Source organism: Triticum aestivum, chromosome 5B (assembly GCF_018294505.1).
Source record: "Triticum aestivum cultivar Chinese Spring chromosome 5B, IWGSC CS RefSeq v2.1, whole genome shotgun sequence".
Lineage (NCBI taxonomy): Eukaryota > Viridiplantae > Streptophyta > Magnoliopsida > Poales > Poaceae > Triticum > Triticum aestivum.
The window spans coordinates 389,836,283-389,857,785 of NC_057807.1; the positions used below are offsets into that span (position 1 = coordinate 389,836,283).

The following is a 21,503-nucleotide window of genomic DNA, read 5'->3' on the forward strand; positions in this document are numbered from 1 at the left end:
GTTTCAAGAAGGGCAAGGGCAAGAAGGGATACTTCATGAAACGGCAAATCGGTTGCTGCTCTAGTGAAGAAACCCAAGGTTGAACCCAAACCCGAGACTAAGTGCTTCTGTAATGAGGGGAACGGTCACTGAAGCAGAACTACCCTAGATACTTGGTAGATGAGAAGGCTGGCAAGGTCGACCGAAGTATATTGGATATACATTATACTAATATGTACTTTACTAGTACTCCTAGTAGCACCAGGGTAATAGATACCGGTTCGGTTGCTAAGTGTTAGTAACTCAAAATAAAAGGCTATAGAATAAACGGAGACTAGCTAAAGGCGAGGTGACGATATGTGTTGGAAGTATTTCCAAGGTTGATGTTATCAAACATCGCACGCTCCCTCTACCACCAGGATTGGCGTTAAACCTAAATAATTGTTATTTGATGTTTGCGTTGAGCATATACATGATTTAATTATGTTTATCATAATATGGTTATTCATTTAAGAAGAATAATGGTTACTCTGTTTATTTGAATAATACCTTCAATGGTCTTGCACCTAAAATGAATGGTTTATTGAATCTCGATCATAGTGATACACATGTTCATGCCAAAAGATATAAGATAGTAATGATAGTACCACCTACTTGTGGCACTGCCATTTGAGTCATTTTAACATACTAGTAGACTGCCCGTGCGTTGCCACGGGCTAACAAAACACCTGAAAAGGATAAATATGCTAACAAAAATGTATATACAAAGAGAAATGTCATGTAGGAGTCATACATTGATATGAATCAATGTTCTAAATAGCGGACTATGCCAAATAGCGGCGGCCCTCCATATCATCTATTGCGACCCTATAGACCGCTATACCCAGCTATTTTGCAAGTTTAGCGGGTTATGCCATTGTCTCTGGCTGATCAAAACGTTATAGACAGGCTATAGCAGGCTATTTAAAAATTTGATATGAATAGTCATTAAATATCAATTCAGCACAACTGACAATCTATCATCTGCTCCAAAATTAACACATGTGCTTATCATACATCAATCTATTCAGGAGTGTTACATTATCAGACAATTTGTTGAGCCTTCTTCAACTCTGGTCATGGCCTGATTGAGCCTACTTTTCTTCATCTACATACAGAAGAGAAGAAATGGTTTGTTTACTTCGAGTAGTTGAATGAAAGATTAGAGAAAGGAATGAGGAGGCAGCCTCGACTGTGAAGACCTGTGGCAGGAATGGGGGTGGAGCGTGCTCATCAGTTGTCACGGCCCATGCTGGCGGCGTGTGGGGATCCGAAGCGACGGCGGCGTCCTGGTGATCCGAGGACACACAAAACATCATTCAAATGAGAATCTTTTACTGACATAACATATTTTGGATTTGTTAGCCCGTGGCAACGCACTGGTTTAAGAATCTTTTACTGACATAACATATTTTGGATTTTCCTTTGCACATGTTTGATTGAGATAAATTTTGAACTTCCTTTTCCCATAGTAATATATCAGAATCAGCGCCCGCAGAGAATGTAATTTTCATCATAGGTAATCCACAATGGAGTATCAATTTCAGAAAATAAACAACATACTGACCAAAATATATTATGAAGTAAACTGTACAAGATTCAGCTTACCTTTTCCTTGGGAAGAACCTTTCCAATCATTTTATTGGTTCATCTGTCTCTAGTAAGGCACAGACCAACTTCCCTCTATTTGTAGTCTGTAGACACATGATCCCAGCGTAAGGTTGAGCAAGCAAACAACTCACATATTGCTGGAAATGATTTAGAAATTATATATTGCTGGAAATATCACTGGAATTTTAATTGTCGGAAGCACATAAGCTAATTTCAACCCTTTGTCAAAAGCCAAAATGAAGGCAACCACATCACATCCCGTGAGATAGAAGATTAGAGAACTTACCATCAAGATGGAAACTGGGACGGGTTCCCCTCCGTTGGATGTTTGTAGACGGCATCATAATCGAGACAAGTCATACTATGCCTCTGATGCGTCGGACATTACAAAACGGACAACGGAGGCTTCGCCAGTTCACGAACCCATGGCGTCCACTCCTCGTCGACTCTCATTCCTTCGCCGGCATCATGGGTCGGGCATCAACGAACAGTCCCCCATTGCTGTTGAGCACGACCTCCAACGTCACAACACCAAAGTTGCAAATTGTCTTGATTTGACTACAACACAGAAAACATCATTCAAATGGCAGATTATAAATATGCAAGAGAAAATTATATTGCGCTATCGGATATATCACACAATCTCTGTTCTTTGTCTTCTCCATGATGCACACAACAAAGAACGCTAGATTTTGATCGATGCCTTGAGTTAACTGATGCCTGGTAAATAGATGATCGTGATCCAAAATCTGTACATGTTCAACTATCATTTTATAAGCACCTCCTGTAAGAAGTCTCCAATAGAAAGTAATGTTACTGATGGTTAGGTAAACCTGAACGACATAAAAATCAAGGTTGTACTATTACTGATAGATAGCTAACATGAACCACACAGAACTTTAAAATAACCTTGTTTAGTCAGCAGTATCTCCTCGAACATTGAGCAGGTCCACAAGAGTGCCTCCCCTCAATCTTGAAGGATAGCTGCCAGTAAAGCGGACCGATGTGCATCGTATCATATTGTTCTAGTCATATATAGAACCAATATAGATTATTAAAAAAAATGGCATAACTCAATCGGACCAATTTATGCATAAATGAGGGTAAATTAATTGGATAATCAAGAAACGAGACAGAGAGATTCAATCACTAATCGTTCCCCTACACAAAGAAGCAATTGATCTACTAATGCATGGCAGAATGTATGTCTTGCCCGAAATCAACATAGGAAGCTCCTTTTCTTTCACCAAACATGAAACATCAAGTGTACCCTACTTGCATACAGAACAAGACCAAGATCAACACATGCCTGTAAAATCGAGACCACCAAATCTGATTCAAACACAAAACAAAAAGGAAGAGCCACCAAGTCAGGCCGCAACCGCCTGGTCGTAACTGCTGCTGCTAGCGGGCATGTGTAAGAGGAAATCAGGCTGCCCCAGCTATACGTTGAATTGCCTGTTTATTACCGAAACAGAAAATTACATATTTTCTATTTGATCAGCAATATAGTTGGATCGTCATGAAATGCCTTGTGGATATAAAAAAGATCTTTGTCAGTCAGGTGTATAACATCTTCTTAAACTGCTAGTAACCCAGTTTGCTTCAGAATGGATTGTAACATATTCAATAGAAAACACTTGATTATTATCAGAAGCATTCGGATGATGGTCAACGGGCTGGGTATGACTTGACTACAGATAAGTTTTACTGACGAACAACCACACCAACTTCTTCCAGCGTCTTCATCTCATAATCACCTACTCAACTTTCAATAGTAGAGCATTGAGCGGCTCCCATGTGCTTCTTGTTCACTGGTTTTTAGAACTGCATCTCCAAATTTCTCCTTGTTCACTGGTTTTCAGAACTACATCTCCAAATTTTGACACAGAAGGCACGGTGAGCCATTTGGAGAACAAATGCAATATAGCAGATAAGAAATCAAATTGGGATTGACCTGCAACGGAAGAGAGGCGATAACAAATCTGTTGAAGATCGAGGAGCGGACACTTGGGCGCAGAGGTACAATGGAGTGGTTCGGAGGCCATAGTCGACGAAGGAGAGAGGACGCGGCCCTGCTCGTAGGCGGCCGCCCCACGTGCGTGCACGTGCCCGGCAGTAGCATCTCTCGCTCCCTCTTGTCAGGGATGACCTGATAAACTGGGACCGGGAGGATCGAGGCAGTGAAATCTCACCGGCGACCGGGGTGGAGGGATTGTCATGTCCCAGACGCAGATCTCGCCGTGGCCGCCGCCGAGGCGCCCATCGGCAGCCCTCGTGTAGATCGAGCAAGACGATGAGCGCGTGAGGGCGGATGTCTTCCAGGTCGTTGTGCACTTCCCCTCCCGGCTGCCTTCCGCCGCCTCTGCCGGACGAAGGCGAAGGCGGATCTCGGCAGCGGTGTCCCGATGGCAACCCGGAGGCCTGCAACGATGGCGGCGGCGCCTCCTTAGGACCTCGGCGCCGGCTCCTCGATGACTGCTCGGCGCCGGCAAAGGGATCCGTGGCTAGCGCCTGGTTTCCATCGATGTAGCGAATAGATCAGCGGCGTTTCAGGGATCGCGGTGGCGGTGGCGGCGGCGGCATGGCTCCCGTCGTTGTAGCGAATAGATGAGGGCAGCCTCGATCGCGAGGTTTCTTTCGTGCGAGGGGTCGTCGTTGGCGACGAAAAAAAACCGGAGGTGTGAGGACGACGAAAAAAACCCAGCGAAAATAAACCGCAGAAACTATTCACCAAGTCGTCCATTAGGAGTAGAGATAATGTTGCTAGCCAACTTGCTCACACAAGGCTCCCCCGATTTGCTCTACTCCTGTCCGTCTGATCTGGTCTTCGGTCTGGCTAAGCCGTTGGATCTTCACCCTGTAGTAAATCTCGTTTTCACCTTCATGGTTCTTTTCCATATCTACTGACTGGTGGGCTCGTCTCGCACATGTATTGGCTGGGGGAGATATGACCATGTGCAAAAGGATTTGGGTGTCTATGCGCGCCGCGCGTGGGAGGTGCGTGGACGTTTGCTTTTGCTCTGCGTCAGCCCATGACCGCTGGGACCTCATGTGAATGGGCCCTCTCTGCAGTGATGGTCCTATGTCTCCTTCGCGTGTTGATGGAATTCGTGAGGTAGTGAAACCCTAGGTATTCACATCGCACGAACGACCCGATCCCCTCTCCCTCACCCGCCATCTCTTCTGTCCCTCGGCCCGCCCGCCCGCTCATCCCTCCCCCCTCTCCTCCGCCGCCATTGTTCCCTCTGGCGCTCTCGCCCGTTGCTACTCCTTGTTGCCGCTGTGCCAGGGGATAACCATGGTCGCGCCGCCGGGAGGAACACGTCGTCCTCCTGCCGGAGGAAGCAGCAGGAGAGACAGGATATGAGAAGGAGAGAGAAGAAAGGAGAGGGGGGAGAAAGAGAGATGAAAGAGGAGAGGGAAGTGCGGTGGCTGATGGGAGAGGGTCACCGACCGGCGTCGTCAGCCTGCGCCGGTGAGGTCGGGCGCGCCCTGCCGGTTGGCGGCGGCTCGATCCGCTCCTGGATCGGGAGCTGCGAGGAGGCTGGTGCTTGGGCGCGAGGCACGGGACGCTGCACTCCACCTCATCCTCTTGGTGCGGACGGCGGCATCAGCGGGTGGGCGACGGACGGCGGCATCAGCTGGTGGGCGACGGACGGCAGCCTCAGCAGGTGGCCGACAACACCTGCAGCTGGTGCTATACCCATGGATTCCGGCACAGCTTGAAACACTCAGGTGGGCAATTAGAAACCCTCTGCTTATATATTTTTCGGGACTGCTAGATGGATAAATCTTGATTTGAATTGTTTTGCTCATGATGCGATTTTGCTAGGACAAATTAAGCCAGGGTGGAGTAGCAGATGCGTGCAGGTTTACCTAGAGCTTGAGTAGATATACATTAAGCCAGGGTGGAGTAGCAGATGTGTGCAGGTTTACCTAGAGCTTGGGTATACACACACATTCGGTTCATACTTAATGGTACACCTAAAGGCGTTTCAACCTTTTCCCGGCATCCTACATGAAAGGCTGGCATTCTTTCTGTGCTAGCGTGAGCATGTTGTTCTTGCAGTGCATGGACTTTGTCAGTAATTATGTCACTGTGATTTTGATCGTCTCCTAGGAAATCTGAACCACATCTCGATTTTGATTGTCTCCTAGGAAATCTAGACCACATCTCGATTTTACAGGTACGAACACACAACATGAGTTTACATGAAAGATGTCTTTCCATCTAGCTCCTTTACTGGTTTGTATCAAGTGATGAGGATGATATACATTTATTTGATTGACACGAGTAAGGTTACTGTTTGCAATCTCGAGGTTTGTAGTCTAAAACACAACTTTAAAGTAAGAAGTAGACTTATACTTAGAAACAGACAAGCTGCCTCCCAGGGTTCCATGATCCCAGATTAATTTTTAAATGCTAGACATGCTACACAGTGGATCTGATCCAGTTTATTAGTTTCCCCTTTTTCTATTCCATTTTGTTCTCTTCACCTGATTGATAGTGTTTATTTGTTTACTGCCTGTTTTTTTGCAGGTGCTGATCGGCGTTGGATTTCGGCTTTATAAACTTGGCTTTTCAGAGGTTATTTTTGCTGCATCGCTTGCTTATTTGCCATGCTTCTGTATTCTTGGAAGAGTGAATAAAAGGTACATGATGAAATACAGGTAGCCAAGTGCGTGGAAATTGGTCTTCCAGAACTCATCCTAATGGTTGCATTTTCTCAGGTATTGTTTAAATGGCCTTGAATGAGGTGATGTTGTACTCATCATGTTTGTTTCCTGGAAAATATTTGCCTCATGTTTTGCATTCTGGAAAGGGTGTCTTTGGCCGCTTTTCTATTATTTTCACTGTTTCAATCATGTGACTCTACACATGTATCCGCACAATTAGTGGAGCCTAAAAGAATGTAGCGGCAGCTCGATCTGAGCTGCTCTATCTGATTGTATTTTAGTAAGATGCTGCAATTTTATAGACCATGTAAACTTATTGCTCGAGGAATGTGAGATTGTGTCCTTAGTTTGTACATCAATGTTCTTGCACAGTTTCCATATTTTGGTCTTGTATGCATGTCTTCTTGATTTTTCTAAAGCAAGATATATATTTCTGCAGGTTTCCCCTTGCCATCGGCCGCAGCGGTGAGCATAGGGGCAGCGGTCGCGGTCGCTCGAGGAGCACAACCGCACGGGGGCTGGTCCTGCCACTGCGGAGCAGAGCGGAGGAGGTCGATGCAGGGTCGAGGAGGGGCACGGGCGAGGGTCATGCCGCATGGGGGCTCGTGGTGTCTAGAGAGCAATGGAAGAAACGGAAGGATGATATTTTGGGTGTGTGCACATGTATAGCACTAGCTTTTTCAGATGATTGTGAAGCTTATGGAAGAGGCATATCTGAATGCTTGCTTTGAGCATTTTTTGCTCTAAACATGGTAACCCCTGTTCTTACATACAAGAAGGTGCTCTCGATTACTTCTTGGCAAATGATCAATGTAATTGATTATTTTCTTATGACATATCTGTTTACATGGAACTAAAAAGAACATTGGTTTTCTGAGAAAATAAGATTAGGGAAGTCACACATGTTGTTTAAATCAAGTAAGGTAGCATATATGTAGCTTTACTTGCTAATTTTGCATCATGGATGCTGAAGTTCCTAGAGGTAAAGCAGAAACCTGATACCATGTACAGCAGTGCAAGTGTCTTGCCTGGTGTTCTTTAAAAAATTTCTTACAGACGAATGGCTGGACTGAAATTTTCAATATAACAAGTACTTGTTTTCTATAGTTGGTAGCATATATATAGCTTACGGAGGTCTCATGTAATAGACATATAAGTGAAACTTGGGGATCATCTTATATCCTCATGTTCACTTCTTTCCCTTTTATTTCGTCCCATTCTGTTATCTAAGCGTAAGTTCAGTTTCATTTGCTGAAGTTGGAGCTGTGGTGTACCTTTGGATGAGTATACTACTGAGAGGGTTTAGATCAGAGAACTAAACAAGCTGTGGGTCAGTGGATAACCAAATGCCACTGACCATACAGCTCTTTGCCACTTGGATACTAGAAGCAAATCAAAATGAGCAGGAAGGAAACAACACTGGTTTTTAGTAGATATATGTCTGTGATTTACTTGCAATGTTGTTCCTTGCAAAACTTTTCCTGGCAATCCTGAAATGATTTCTCAAAATATGGGAAAATTTATATTCTAAAAACTGTACGCACACTGAGTGAAGCATATATATAATGCTACTATAACATAGGTCAGGTGGATATATATAATTTTCTATATGCAAATTGTTATAGTATGATTTTATTAGAACAGAGGTCAGGTACTGCCACGACGTACATTGTGATTTCAGTTTTCATCAATGTCGATGTTATTACTATCTCTTTGTAGCTTCATATAAAGTTAGTGTTGACATGGTCATTTTACAGAATGAGTGAAAATGGTAGGTTGGTAGAATCATAGCCTGTGAGTGCCTTAATAAGTTTTTTCATTATCTATAATATATTGTTTAGGGCTAGTTTAGATGTGTAGTCGAAAATATGAGTAAAAACAGTGAATATTTTGCATTGCCTTGGTGTTTAGTGTCTATTGCATAATCCTTTTTTGCTTCTCTTTTCAAAGCAAGGACCAGGCTGGGAGCATATGTTTATAGTAAAGTTCTTTCATTGCAGACTGCAGACTGCATAGTAACTTCATGTTCTTAGTGGTGATCCATTATCAGCAGACCTTGCCTATGAGCTAACGGTAGTCCATGTAAATGCCTTTAATTCTTACAATTGAATACTTGTCAGTGTTACTGCTAGCCTTTTACCTTTGTAATACATAGTAAGAAATTTCTGAAGCTTTGTCTTGCCATATGTATCTAATTTTTTGCTGGCCGTGTTAGAAATAATCAATGATTTTGCCACGTGGGAGCTCATGCTTATGGGTAAGTTGTCTGGCTAGAATTTCTCTGTACATACACTTCTTTCTTTAGAGAACTAGAATTGTTTGATACTGGTAGTGTATGTCGAGCTGACTAAGATGCATGCTTTTTTCTCTACTTGGCATCTGCTTCTCTTAATTTTTCTATAATTCTTCCTTTACATGTTGGTGCGTTTTGTAGCCAGGTTCAGATCGGTGATACCCGTGCAAATGGATGAGGTATGCCAATATTTGTCTTATTTACTACTCCCTCCGTTCTAAAATACATGACTCAACTTCGTAGTATAAAGTTGGGTCATCTATTTTGGAATGGAGGGAGTACTTGCATACATAGTGAGTTCATTCATCCTACCACTGACTAAAAATTACAGCTACATACTCGATGAAGCTGATCTTGGGCTCAGCCCTTCAACTCCATCTTGCAACTGCTGGAAGTTCCCTGGCTAAGCAGCACTCAAAAACAAAGGATTACTGAAGCGGTGACGGGGTGGGTACACCTGAGGCGATTGATGTCAAGATCTGAGCATGTGGAGTTTCGTTTGTCGAGTCCTGGCACTAGCATTGTTGGCTGTTTTTTTAATTCCCCCCCTATTTATGGGAGAACCTTTAGGAGCCGTAGGCGCTAAACAACACTTAAGTTTCGTTCATGCAACCACCCAGGTTTTGGGCGATGACACTCTTGCTCTAAGAAAAGGTTCTATACTCAATTTTATTCCATATGTTCTGGGAGATCCTTTGTGTACATGTTGGCTTGCAAAAACGTCGTTTTTGTGTGACGTAGGAGTATTACTTATCCATGTTAACATTGTGGATGATAAGTTACATAAGGGAGAAACTTTATCACCAAATAAAGGCTTTGATATGCAAATAATTCTCTGTTGAAAGTCAAGATCATATACGCCTAAGTTGAGAAAAATAATGGCTTTAAGTTCTTGGTTTAATTGGGTTTTCGCTCCATTTTGCTTCAAGTTCTCACCTTTGAACAAGGAGAAGATAATTACAATCAATGTTTTCTCTCGCCTTACTACATCTTTTAGTAGGCTGAAAATGACGTTGCATATTTTAAAAGAATCGTTCTTATCTTTAAGAATTGCAAAGATACAAACAATTACTACATTGGAAAACATTTTTCTGTAGATAACTCTGGGTTTGAACTGGGACCTTGTGCCATTTGGCGCAACGGGTAATTTTGTTCACCATACTTGCTTCTCATGTTTAAGTTGTCATAATGCTTGCCCATGAACAAGTCTATATACACGAAACTTTTTCTCAAAGCACACATGGTATGTTTAAGTTGTCATAATGCTTGCCCACGAACAAGTCTATACACAGAACTTTTTCTCAAAGCACACATAGTGTTAGTGGGTCTCTGTGCCATCTGACGAACATGATTTCAAATAGGTCTATATAAACATGGTAGCATTTATTTTGTGCTGTCAAATTAAAATGTGTATATATATCTAATCGTAGACAACAATTCACCATGTTTCCTATTAAAAGGGATTAAACCATGGATATTTTTTTCATCGCGTACATGGATTTAGCGTGCCTCTGCGCCATTTGGCGCAACGGGTCCACTAGTATTGGTATAATACGCATGAAGAAACTCCATGCAAATGGATTATTTGGACTCACTTGATTTTGAATCACTTGAGACATGCAAATCATACCACATGGGCAAGATGACTGAAAAGCTTCGTTTTCAGTAAGATGGAACAAGAAAGCAACTTGTTGGAAGTAATACATTTTGATGTGTGCAGTCCAATGAGTGCTGAGGCATGCAGTGGATATCGTTATGTTCTTACTTCACAGATGATTTGAGTAGATGCTAAGTATATTTACTTGATGAAACACAAGTTAGAATTATTGAAAGGTTCAAGTAATTTCAGAGTGAAGTTGAAGATCATCGTGACAAGAGGATAAAATGTCTATGATATGATCATAGAGATGAATATCTGAGTTACGAGTTTGGTACAAAATTAAGACATTGTGGAAATTGTTTCACAACTAATACCGCCTGGAACACCATAGTGTGATGGTGTGTTCGAACATCATAGCTGCACCCTATTGGATATGGTGCATACCATGATGTCTTTTATCGAATTACCACTATCGTTTATGGGTTAGGAATTAGAGACAACCGCATTCACTTTAAATAGGGCACCACCTAATTCCGTTGAGATGACACCGTATGAACTATGGTTTAGAGAAACCTAAGTTGTCGTTTCTTGAAAGTTTGGGGCTGCGACGCTTATGTGAAAAAGTTTCATCCTGATAAGCTCGAACCCAAAATGGATAAATGCATCTTCATAGGACACCCAAAATAGTTGGGTATACCTCTTATCTCAGATCCGGAAGCAAAAGTGATTGTTTTTAGAAACAGGTCCTTTCTCGAGGAAAAGTTTCTCTCGAAAGAATTAAGTGGGAGTATGGTAGAGACTTGATGAGGTTATTGATCCATCACTTCAACCAATGTGTAGCAGGGCACATGAAGTTGTTCATGTGGCGCCTGCACCAGTTGAAGTGGAAGCTGATGATAGTGATCATGAAACTTCGGATCAAGTCACTACCAAACCTCGTAGGTCAACAAGGATGCGTACTGCTTCAGAGTGATACGGTAATCCTGTCTTGGAGGTCATGTTGCTAGACAACAAGGAACCTACGAGATATGGAGAAGCAATGGTGGGCCCAGATTCTGACAAATGGCTCGAGGCCATAAAAATCCGAGAGAGGATCCATGTATGAAAACAAAGTGTAGACTTTGGAAGAACTACTTAATGGTCGTAAGACTGTTGGGTACAGATTGATTTTAAAAGTAAGACGGACAATGATGGTAAGTGTCACCATTAAGAAAGCTCGACTTGTCGCTAAGATGTTTTCCGACAAGTTCAAGGAGTTGACTACAATGAGATTTTCTCACTCATAGCGATGCTAAGAGTCTATTGGAATTATATTAGCAGTTGCTACATTATTTATGAAATCTTGCAGACATGATGTCAAAACATTGTTTCCTCGATGATTTTCTTGAGGAAAGGTTGTATGTGATACAACCAAAAGGTTTTATCAATCCTAAAAGATGCTAACAAGTATGCAAAGCTCCAGCAATCCTTCTAAGGACTGGAGTAAGCATCTCGGAGTTGGAATATATGCTTTGATGAGATGATCAAAGATTTTGGGTTTATACAAAGTTTATGAGAAACTTGTATTTCCAAAGAAGTGAGTGGGAGCACTATAGAATTTCTGATGAGTATATGTTGTTGACATATTGGTGATCGGAAATGATATAGAATTTCTGGAAAGCATATAGGGTTATTTGAAAAGTGTTTTTTAATGGAAAACCTGGATTAAGCTACTTGAACATTGAGCATCAAGATCTATAAGGATAGGTCAAAATCGCTTGATAGTACTTTCAAATGAATACATAACGTGACAAGATTTTGAAGGAGTTCAAAATAGATCGGCAAAGAAAGAGTTCTTGGCTATGTTATAAGGTGTGAGTATTGAGTAAGACTCAAGACCTGACCACAGCAGAGGAGAGAGAAAGGACGAAGGTCGTCCCCTATGCTCTACAGTATGATGTGCTGTGTACCGCACCTGAAGTGTGCCTTACCATGAGTTAGTCAAGGGGTACAAGAGTGATGCAGGAATGGATCACTAGACAACGGTCAAAGTTATCCTTAGTGGACTAAGGAATTTTCCTCGATTATGGAGGTGGTAAAAGAGTTTGTCGTAAAGGGTTACGTCGATGCAAACTTTGACACTCATCTGGATGGCTCTGAGTAGTAAACCGGATTCATACAGTAGAACAATTATTTGGAATAGTTCCAAATAGCACGTGGTAGCTGCATCTACAAGATGATGTAGAGATTTATAAAGCACACACGGATCTGAAGGGTTCAAACCCGTTGACTAATAATCTCTCTCACAAGCAAGATATGATCAAACCCCATGGGTGTTAGATTCATTACAATCACATAGTGATGTGAACTAGATTATTGACTCTAGTGCAAATGGGAAACTATTGGAAATATGCCCTAGAGGCAACAATAAAAATGGTTATTATTATATTTCCTAGTTCATGATAATTGTCTATTATTCATGCTATAATTGTATTAACTGGAAACCATAATACATGTGTGAATACATAGACCACAACATGTCCCTAGTGAGCCTCTAGTTGACTAGCTCATTGATCAATAGATGGTTATGGTTTCTTGAGCATGGACATATGACGTCATTGATAACGGGATCACATCATTAGGAGAATGATGTGATGGACAAGACCCAATCCTAAGCATAGCACACGATCGTGTAGTTCGTTTGCTAAGAGCTTTTTTAATGTCAAGTATCATTTCCTTAGACCAGGAGATTGTGCAACTCCCGGATACCGTAGGAATGCATTAGGTGTACCAAACGTCACAACGTAACTGGGTGGCTATAAAGGTGCACTATAGGTATCTCTGAAAGTGTCTGTTAGGTTGACACGAATCGAGACTGGGATTTGTCACTCCGTATGACGGAGAGGTATCTCTGGGCCCACTCGGTAATGCATCATCATAATGAGCTCAATGTGACTAATGAGTTAGCCACGGGATCATGCGTTACGGAACAAGTAAAGAGACTTGCCGGTAATGAGATTGAACGAGGTATTGGGATACCGACGATCGAATCTCGGAAAAGTAACATACCGATGGACAAAGGGAATTGTATATGGGATTGATCGAATCCCCTACATCGTCGTTCATCCGATGAGATCATCGTGGAACATGTGGGAGCCAACATGGGTATCCAGATCCCACTATTGGTTATTGGCCGGAGAACGTCTCAGTCATGTCTGCATGGTTCCCGAACCCGTAGGGTCTACACACTTAAGGTTCAGTGATGCTATAGTTGTTATGGGAGATTGTATGTGGTTACCGAAGGTTGTTCGGAGTCCCGGATGAGATCCCGGACATCACGAGGAGTTCCGGAATGGTCCAGAGGTGAAGATTTATATATGGAAAGTCCAGTTTTAGTCGCCGGAATGGTTTCGGGGATATCGGTATTGTACCGGGACCGCCGAAAGGTGTCCGGAGGTCCACCGGGTGGGGCCACCTGCCCCGGGGGACTTAATGGGCTGAATGTGGGAGGGAACCAGCCCCATAGTGGGCTGGTGCGCCCCCAAGGGCCCAAGGCACCTATAATTTGGAAACCCTAGGGGAGGGGGCGCCTCCACCTTGCTTGGGGGGCAAGTCTCCCCCTCCTGGCTGGCACCCCCCTCTAGATGGGATCTAGAGGGGTCGGCCCCCTCTCCCCTTCACCCTATAAATAGAGGGGTGAGTGGGAGGGCTGGTACACCCCCTTCCTTGGCGCAGCCCCTCCCTCCTCGACACCTCCTCCTCCTCCGTAGAGCTTGGCGAAGCCGTGCAGAAATACCACAAGCTCCACCACCACGCTGTCGTGCTGCCAAAGATCTCCCTCAACTTCTCCTATCCCCTTGCTAGATCAAGGAGGACACGTCCCTGGGTTGTACGTGTGTTGAACGCGGAGGCCCCGTCCGTTCGGCGCTAGATCAGATCTTCCGCGATTTGAATCACCTCGAGTACGACTCCATCATTCGCGTTCTTGTAATGCTTCCGCTTAGCGATCTTCAAAGGTATGAAGATGCACTCCCTCTCTCTCTCATTGCTAGAATCTCCTAGATTGATCTTGGTGACACGTAGGATTTTTTTTGAATTATTACTATGTTCCCCAACAAGTCCTCCCCGCTTGAGACTATTTCCAAGGAGCGTCGTACCAAGCGCAGAATGATTCAAGTGCCAGGGTGAGCAATGCCTATGCGTTGAGTGACCCGAAGCCGAGTGCCACGGTTCCCGCTGATGGCTCGAGACTTTGTGAAGTTTTTCATAGTGTTTTTTATTTAGTTTCATTGGATTTTGTTCTTCTTCAGATATTTCAAATGCTAATCCAACAAAAGTGAGGGAAATCTACTTTGTCCTTTGGATGGTAGGAAATATCACATTTGGAAGGTACCCAAAAGAGATTGCTACAAATCAAGCCAATTGGAGCAACTTTCTTGAAGAGAGAACTGTCAACAGGCGCACCAGAGTGAAAGACGGGGTTTCATACGACCGAACACCCTTGTTTGAGTAGTCGTTTGGAATGCCCACGACCCCTCCTCGTCTATAGAAGCAACTTTCATGAACGGATCATGGGGAGAAGTGAACCCAATCCACCGCCACACCATCTAGAATAGGAGAGGAGAAGATCATCGTAGTTTTTGGTCCTTTCATCTCCATCATCATCATCACCTCTTTCACTATTGTAAGAGGGATTGGAACTTGTAATCTCCACTCCATCTCATCTGAGATCAAGACTGTTTGATTACTATTTCATCTCATTGTGGAACCCCTCTCTATTATTGATATGGTTTTCGTGGGTTTTCTCTCTGTTATGATTGATTCCCCTCTTATGATCTATGAGTAATTCCCCTAGGTGTGGGAGATGTAGGTGAGTGGTAAGATTGATATGTGCCTATCCTGTATGTCATCATTTGAATTCGCAGTAGTATGATCTATTTAGTATTTTGTTATACTTTGGTGAACTATATGCGTGTTGTCCAATTTAAGGGTTCGGGCAACATGATCTCAAGAACTACACATGTGACACATATTGTTTAGGATCTCTGTGACCTCTGACGTGATAGGTGGAGATATTTATGAGAATTGAAGACAATATGAGATGACAGTGATCCATTGAACTTAATGCTTGGTTCCAGTCTTATGACCTTAATTGTGGAAATGACCACTCTGCGGCAACGGAGATGCAGGACGCTAGAGTGAAATGTGACCCCTAGTGGAGGAGTTTCATGACTCTAGGGAGAACCGCCTATAGAAAATTTGTATCAAATACTATGAGTACAATACAAGGTAACTGGTATTACTATCGCACGAGCACAATTCACATGTTCTACCCTAAACTAAAACCTCTCCACACCTAATCTCTTCATTGTAGGAAACACCATTTACATTTTAAGCTCTTGTTATTTACTTTTATACTTATTTAGTGGACACTCTTTAAATCCTCTTTTTACAAGCATATTTAGTTTATTGTTTTCCCAGGACAGTAATAGTATTCGCAGAAGCTCAAGTAGTCCTTCACACAAGAACTGTGACACCATGTGATAGAAACGTCTCCATATATACTCACCTTCGCTCTTTGTTGGGACGATTACTCATTGGGATACTTCTGCGAAAGTGCTACACTACCCTTTTTGGTCTACACGTACTAAGGCATTTTCTGGCACCGTTGTCGAGGAGCTAAATGTAGAGTATTTGTTTTGTAACAGCTTTTTGCATGTATTGTTATTTTAGATGCTTCCTGTAACACATAGGGTATCTACTTGTTCAGGTTGAACATATTTACCTGATTAGATTACGCGTTTTCCTCTGGAGCAGCAAGCTTCAGTAATAGAAAATACAAAAATAGTGAAATAGTTGAGCTTAAGAAGACTATTAGAGATCACTGTGCTCCAGTTCTTGTCTCTAGATCTCCTATAGTTTATCCTACTAATTTTACTCAAGAGTATTTGATTGACTATGATCTTACTACGAAGGTAAGAAACCATGCTTTTGCAGGAACTGAAGAGGAAGACCCTCAAGCACATTTGCTGACGTTCGACACTTTATGTGGGACATTTAAGTTAAAATACGTTTCACGAGAATTTGTGCTATTGAGACTTTTCAGGTTTTCTTTAAAAGATGATGTTGAGAAGTGCTATAATCGATTGCCTCAAAATAGTATAACTAGCTAGATTATGTGTGCTGAAAAGTTTATGGATAAATTCCTTCCAAGCTCAAAGATTACTAAATTAAGAAGAAACCTCACTTTATTTGCCCAAGAAGACGGTGAAACATTTCACTATATAATGTCTGGGAGAGATACTCCAAAATTTTAAGCTTATGTCCTATTCATGGTTTTGCTAAATATGGTATACAATATATGTTTTATCATGGAACTAATGATGAATCAAAATCCATTCTTGATCTAAGTGCAGGTGGACAATTTATGTCATTGACCCTAGAAGAAGAGAAAGAACATATTGAGAAGATTGTATCCGCACATGAGCAATGGAATATTGAAGAACCAATCAAACCAACTAGAAAGTGTTGGGAAACCTTGCATGGAAAACAAAAAATTTCTACGCACACGCAAGATCTGTCCATGGAAATGCATAGCTACGAGAGGGGAGAGCATCTAAATACCGTTGTAGATCGCTAAGCAGAAGCGTTTATCAACGCGGTTGATGTAGTCGTACACCTTCACGATCCGTCCCAATCAAGTACCGAATGTGTGGCACCTCCGCATTCAGCACACGTTCAGCTCGATGACGTCCTCACCTTTTTGATCCAGCAAAAGGGGCGAAGTAGTAGATGAGTTCCGGCAGCACGACGGCATGGTGATAGTGGTGGTGAAGAACAAGAGCACAAAATAAAAACTACTTAGTGATACAGCAAAGAAGCACACATGAGAATATTCACCCCACGCTATTGCTCCCCGGCAACGGCGCCAGAAAAAGGTCTTGATAACCCACAAGTATAGGGGATCATTTGTAGTCTTTTTCGATAAATAAGACTGTCGAACCTAGGGGTGGGCATATAACCCGAAAACCGATTTTCCGAACCGATATAACCGACACCGAAGCCGAACACACCGAAACCGAAAACTTCGGTCGTAAGATCGGTCTGCATGTTTGGAAAACCGAAATTGGTTCGGTGAATTCGGCTTTAACCCTCGGTCAACCGTACTGACCGAACACCGAGAAAAAAGAGTCCCGGCCCATATGCCTGACCGAACTACTGTTTCTTGATTTCCTCGCTGCCCCAAGCTCCCAACCACTAATTGTGCTAGTCCTAATCCCGCGACCAAATCGTGAACCTGACCCACGCATGGATGCACACCTAGCGAGGCAGTCTCGCTGTTGGGGTTGGTCGTCGCGCCACCATCCTGTTGAACAGCACACCCGCATGACGCTGCTGCAAGTGCAAGTCCCGTGTCTCGATCCTTGTATTCATAATTTATTTTCTCTATCTCAAATTCTGAGATGGGATCCTACAGTACTAAATGAGTTGGCCGAGGAGACTAGACTAGCACGCAGTGCTATAGCCTACAGTGCTTGATCCCTACAGCCTACAGTACAACCTATAGGTACTGAGTACTGACATTAGGCTGGTTGTAATGGGTAGTATCATAAGTTAGTATCATGCATATGATACTAATGTATGATACTACCTCCCTAGTGCATAGTATCATATGGTAGTATCATAGATGACTTTATTTATTGCCATGCATGACACATACTACTGTAGCATTTATTATGATACGGTATCATGATATGATACTCAACCCTCTCTTACTTCATTTAATTCTATGTCACCTCATCAAAGTTGCCTAGTTGGCATGCATGATACTAGCTATGATACTTCCATTACAACCAGCCTTAGTTAGTATACTGAACGCACGGCAGAGATTCCTACTAGTACTACTATAAATTTTTGGTAGTGTTCGGTCAGAACCGATGACCGAACCGATTACTCGGTGCACCGGAACCTCGGTTCGATGATTACTTGTTGACCGATCGGTCACTGATTTGTCAGAATCGATATTTTACAAAGACCGAGGAACTGCACCGATCGGTTCGGGGGAACCGAACGCCCAGCCCTAGTCGAACCCAACGAGGAGCTAAAGGTAGAACAAATATTCCCTCAAGTTCTATCGACCACCGGTACAACTCTACGCACACTTTAACATTTGCTTTACCTAGAACAAGTGTGAAATTAGAAGTACTTTGCGAATAAAACTACGAATAAATTGCAAGATAGTAAAAATAGATAACTTTTTGTCACACAAGAAAGTCATTTGTCCCTAGGCAATCGATAACTAGATCGGTAATCATTATTGCAATTTTATATGAGGGAGAGGCACGCGCTAACATACTTTCCATACTTGGATCATATGCACTTATGATTGGAACTCTAGCAAGCATCTGCAATTACCAAAGATCATTAAGGTAAAAACAAACCATAGCATTAAGTATGAAGTCCTCTTTTACTCCCATATGCAACAACCCCCTTACTCGGGCGCAAGCTTCTGTCACTCTAGCCACCCACCATAAGAGAATCATGAACGTACTACAACACCCTACAACAGGTATCCTCACATTTGTGTGACATGGATGGCACCATAGGACAACACCAAAATAAAACATACAACTCAAACCAACCATGATCATCAATTAGCCCATAGGACAAAACAAATCTACTCAAACATCATAGGATAACCACATATCATTGGATAATAATATATAGTGTTGAGCACCATGTTTAAGTAGAGAATTATAGTGGAAATAGAGAGGTTACACCGTTGCATAGAGGGGGAGAAAGTTGGTGTTGCCGATAGAAAGGTTGTCAAAAGTATGTGAAATTTGTACAATATTGACAGGGAACAATCAAAAATTATAGATACGACGGAGACGTATCTGTGAACTTGCTGATTCCCATTGCCAACTTGAAGTTATTTGGGATGTCTGTGGTGCAAACATATTGGCTGAAGCACTCGGGTCCTGAAGGTGCGGACACACTTGGAACATTAGTGTCCAGGCCCTCTCTCAGGACCCGACCTTTGTCGACCAAATTCTTAGCAAGGACGGATCTCAGATTGAACTATGGGTCCCGGAGGCCCTCTAGGCGATGCGAAGGGCTCGGCCTTTGATCATCCTCGTGTAAATGCCTGTTGTCATAAGGCTGGCGCCCGTATGTGACATCCCGTAGATGGGGCATCCAGGTGCGATGATAATCATAGTGCTGTTGGGGCGGAGTGACCTGGTCACGCCTTCGATCTCCATACTGATCTCTTAGAGGGGTGATGGCCAAGCACCTCCTAGAGCCGAGTGGGCTATGAGCTGACTGGACCATCTTGGCACGAACCGATGCATTGTGGACGCGATCTTGGGACTACGACACCGTCTTCCGGAGAGCCAGGATCTGGCAGATCCCTTCTCCAACTGTGTAGCTAGAGGGCTGGATAGAATCGGCGATCCTGGCCACCGCCGCCAAGTTTTGTAGTTGGGTGTTGAGAACCCGATAGTTCCGAGCCTAATCACTCAGGAACAACCGACGCTTGTGCCTACTAGAACTGGGCTACTGGCGGGCGCGATCATCCAATTCCTACTGCAGTCACTCAAGGTGGTCATGCTAGGTCAAGGTGGCCGGACGCACCGAATCCACAGCTAGGGCCTCAGGAGTCATCCCTATCATGGGGGTGCACGGAGCTTGTTCGTTATGCTGCCGGAGTTCCTCCCGGTGCTCAATAATGAGAGCTTGAGGCACATATGGCTCATGGTCAGCGGGGCGATTGTCCTTGTGGTTGTCGCCGCCGTGTCCACGTGACGTGCCAATGAGGCCATCACGGGCGCCCCGATCTCAGGGGTCCGTGATGCTCGGAGCCGGCCATAAGGACTTCGGTAGTGGACTCGATACCCTCACACTCGGACCCGTCCATGGAGTCCTCATGGAGACCATCGAAAAGATCAAGGGCGGGCTCGTCGGGCTCAAGCGCCACCACCTGCTCTAGCACGGCCTAGAGGGCCACAACATGCTTGATCCAACACTAGAGCCGTGAGCGCCCAGAGTGCTTGCGACGGAGACACCAGCAGGATGGAGAGAAGCCACTCGATATGGGACCAATGGCGGGTGAAGAAGAACACCGCATGAAGAAGCGTGGAAGTGTGCCATGCCACGGGTAGGTAGCGACTCCACGTCCAGCGGGGCTTCCTGAAGCCACGCTTAATCGTCGATGACGAAGCTAACAGCTCCGAATCGGATCTCGCTGTCGAGGATCATTGTGATGATGTAGAATTCCACCTGTGTTGGATAACCGCCAGACGCACAACCCCATGGTGGGCGCCAACTATCGAGGCAACAATACTGACAATGAGTACTATGGGTACGAACAAGGGGTGGACCCTAGCTATGGCGCAAGTGTAACACTCGAATTTTACCAGTTCGGGCCCCTCTCGAAGAGGTAACAGCCCTACGTCTCGTGCCTGGAGGTTTTTGTTTTGTCTTGGTGTGTATGATTACAACTAATGATGAAACCTTTCCATGGAGTTGGAGGGGGATTATATAGTGTGCGCCTTAGCCTCTTAACTGCCATGTTACAAGGGGTTTAAAGGAGCATAGCTACGATAGTTACAAGTAACGGTATCTATAACTACAATTGAAATCTGACATTAAGCATGAGGGAGTCCTGGACTAGGGGGTCCTCGGGCGTCTGGCCTATTCAATATGGCCCGGACTAATGGGTTGTAAAGATGAAGGAAGAAGACCACCTCCCGTGTCCGGTTAGGAATCCTGTATGCGTGAACAGCAAGATTAGGTGTTCGGATATGCTATTTCCCTTCTCTGTAAAACCAACTCTGTACAACCCGAGGCCCCTCCGGTGTCTATATAAATCGGAGGGTTTAGATCGGAGGCAAGATCATAATATTCATAGGCTAGACAATCTAGGGTTTAGCCATTACGATCTCGAGGTAGATCAACTCTTGTAACCCCTATACTCATCGAATACAATCAAGCAAGACGTAGGGTATTACCTCCTTTAAGAGGGCCTGAACCTGGGTAAACATTGTGTCCCTTTGTCCATTGTTACCATTAATCCTCAGACGCACAACTTGGGCCCCCCTACCCGATATTTGACGGTTTTAACACCGACATTGGTGCTTTCATTTAGAGCTCTGCTGTGTTGTCAACAGAAGTATTGATGGCGCGTCTCTTCATCAATGATGATACTGTGTCCAGGGACACTTTTTTTCCCCGGATAGGTCTTTGTGTTCGGCAACTTCGTGCTACGTGCCGACTCGGCCGGCCGCCTTGAGCAGGTCGACAGTTATGCCCCCGGTCACC

General features: G+C 43.8%; 2 long non-coding RNA genes across 2 annotated transcripts; one reads left to right on the forward strand and one right to left on the reverse strand.

Moving 5' to 3' along the window:
• Positions 1–949: 949 nt before the first annotated feature.
• Positions 950–4,354, reverse strand: LOC123112013 (uncharacterized). The gene is made up of 5 exons (XR_006455013.1): positions 3,587–4,354; positions 1,916–3,496; positions 1,627–1,712; positions 1,221–1,307; positions 950–1,126 (listed from the first exon to the last, which is right to left on the reverse strand). It is a non-coding gene; the product is annotated as an uncharacterized lncRNA (long non-coding RNA).
• A 419-nt stretch (positions 4,355–4,773) lies between these two features.
• Positions 4,774–9,304, forward strand: LOC123112014 (uncharacterized). The gene is made up of 5 exons (XR_006455014.1): positions 4,774–5,367; positions 6,173–6,220; positions 6,304–6,363; positions 6,749–8,781; positions 8,934–9,304. It is a non-coding gene; the product is annotated as an uncharacterized lncRNA (long non-coding RNA).
• Positions 9,305–21,503: the final 12,199 nt, after the last annotated feature.